We start from the raw sequence: 2,656 nt of genomic DNA on the forward strand, positions 1-2,656 counted from the left end.
ACTGTCAACGGGTTTGTTTTAATGTTAACATTAGTTTGAAATGTTAAATGTTTGAGATTGGCAGGTAGTTACAAGTAACATATCATAAGTTCATTAGCAATCGCAGGTAATTACAAGTGTGTTTGCATGTGTTACAGGTGGATGATGCAGCGCAGCTGTGCTTTGCTTTGTTAGGGTAACAATTGCCCTTTTCCTTGCTTCACTCTGGTCATTCGTGCCTCTGCCGCAAGGAGGTCTCGGCTCATCCACTAGTTGCAGCCCTCTACGGTGACTCTTTCTCCATCTTTGGCCAGAGGAAGATTTGTCCTATATTAAATTTATGCCAGATTGTTTTCAGGAGGCTCCTTCAGGCACTATGCAAGGTAATGCAGGTCGACATTTTATTTAGTTTTTGGTGAGACCTTACGTTTCCCAAATTCATTAACTAGCAACTTTGAATGTCTTGGTTGCAAACAGGGTTGTTGCGGCTCTCATGTCGTTCTTGGTGATGCCCAATATGACGCTAAGTGCCTCCTCTGAGGTATTGGTTTCTAATGTCATATGTTCCATACTGATTCTATAAAATCTAATCTCTGATCGGGTTCCTGTTTTGAGCAAGGCTTACATCGAGGTAATGATTCTCGCTTCCTGCTTACTCAGCTTCTAGTTCCGCCATTGGTTTTTCCTATTGTCCGGATGCCATGGCACCCCAAACTCCAGGTGCTGAACATTCCTTGAGCTTTATGGCGAGGTTTAGACTTAAATGGTTGTTGTAATCTGTTTTTTCATAACGGCAACCTCATCACATTCTGTAACAATTGGGGTTTTGTTTTTAGTTAATAGTTTCCACTTATTGTAAGAGTCTGAACCGGATTTGGGCCATGACCCTCTTCTGTTGTCGTTTACCTTCTTAGCGCTGTGTGGCCCTCTTTTGTGCATATTTCCTTTTTTTGATCATGTTATTGTTTGCAGAAAATGACATGTAGTTACTTACCCAGGCAATTTCAACGGCGGAAATAGTCTGTTTGGCCTCCTTCGTACAAAAACGGCGGAAATGTCTGTTTGGCCTCCTTCGTACAAAAACTATCTTATGCACAGGTGACTTCAAAATTCTTTGCCTCCTCGTATTTCGTTTACACATCATGCTTCGGTTTCGAATTATTATCTAAGCCATGTGATAATTCCTTATTTTTACTTATAGGTGGGGTTTAATCTACTTCGAACTCTTCCTGGAGAAAAAACCTTGAACCTCTTTGCGTCGATTTATAATCATGGTCAACATGTGAGGCCGGTTCCTTTCCTTGCATACTGGAAATTTCTGGGTTTTTACAAATGCTACGTTGCTTTGGAGTAAATGTCGATTTAAGGTGCCATGATATTAGTTATGGCATTATAATTCACTCATTGACCATTTTGATACTTTAGCTTATACCTGAGAGTATTTGGCTTACTAGGTATTTTTTTTCCTTTCCATAATTGTATAATTTGAGGATTGTCCTTTGTTCCTAAAATCTCTCTTATCCAATGGTCATGATGCCATCTAACGCACATGGATTCTTAACTATGTATATCACCATCACTTCTGTTAAATAAATTTTTAACTGTTATATGTGAATAGATTGTATTTCACAATGGTCTTTTGTCGGCTAGGATCGTAATTTAGTAGTTGATAATGTCTAAACTTTTAGACGAACAACTTTCTTTAAGAAAATCAGAACCTAATGCAATGAATTACGGTTGACATAACTGCAACTAGTTCAATTTTTTGAATTGACAACCTTGCTAAAAATTATCTTACGAAATTTCTTTTAATTGTGATAATTTAATTCTGGAAATCCTTGAAAAGAGTATTAAATTCATGAATCTATTGAGGGAGTATATGATTTACTTATGTATATTTTAATTTACCATAACATATTTACCTTCTTTCTATCGCAAGAATGCTCAATTCTGCTTAGACTATAATTTAGCATGTACTTAAAATATATCGTACTTGTAGATCTCTATCCTATATGAATATAAATCAGTTAGTTTTTTGTTTCCCTTCTTCTTACATATTCAGTTGCGTTTTCAATCGAGTTCAATATTTACTAATTGATAGTAGCCCATCCTCAGTTGTGTCTGGGTAGCTATACTTTCATTTGTTGTATAATTTCTTAACTAAGCAATTACGTTGTTACGTAATGTTTGAACCCTTGTATTTTTTCCAGAGAATAACTAAATAAGACTAGGAAGGATAATACACCTACTAATGGAATTAATTCCTGTTGCGCTAGGGTTTTCTGGGCGAGATTCTATAACAAAGAAAACAAAGAAAATAATATACCTTCTGAAACACAGAAAAACCAAGAACGAAAACCAACACTGAATTCTCTTTTCATCCGCTTCTAGCTAAAATGACCAGCTACGCTATCCTTGCATCAGGTATTCCAGATCTTCGCAACAGAGTCTTTCAGGGGTAAATAACCAGCGCAGTAGCTCCGGGGGGGAACCATTTTGTCAGGTGCAGAACCAAAGCGAGTAGTTCCACCAGCAATAGTTCGAGATGCAGCTTACTGAGTGACATAAGCAGGAGCAGGGCCCAGCAGAGGTTACAGAAGGTTACAGAGACGGAGACAGAAGAAAAGGTAGCACAGAGAGCATAGCCTTTTTCGCTCAGCTATCCAACATGCACTTG

At 37.9% G+C, this 2,656-nt stretch overlaps 1 long non-coding RNA gene across 1 annotated transcript; it reads left to right on the top strand.

Annotated features, from left to right (window-relative positions):
• The first annotated feature begins 253 nt into the window (after positions 1-253).
• LOC149189513 (uncharacterized) lies at positions 254-1,259 on the top strand. The gene is made up of 4 exons (XR_016256403.1): positions 254-362; positions 457-520; positions 952-1,077; positions 1,181-1,259. It is a non-coding gene; the product is annotated as an uncharacterized LOC149189513 (long non-coding RNA).
• Positions 1,260-2,656: the final 1,397 nt, after the last annotated feature.

The sequence above is a fragment of the Pinus tabuliformis genome, chromosome 3_1 (genome assembly GCF_031772625.1).
Source record: "Pinus tabuliformis cultivar Carrire ecotype Pingquan chromosome 3_1, CPIR1, whole genome shotgun sequence".
Taxonomy (NCBI): Eukaryota; Viridiplantae; Streptophyta; class Pinopsida; order Pinales; family Pinaceae; genus Pinus; species Pinus tabuliformis.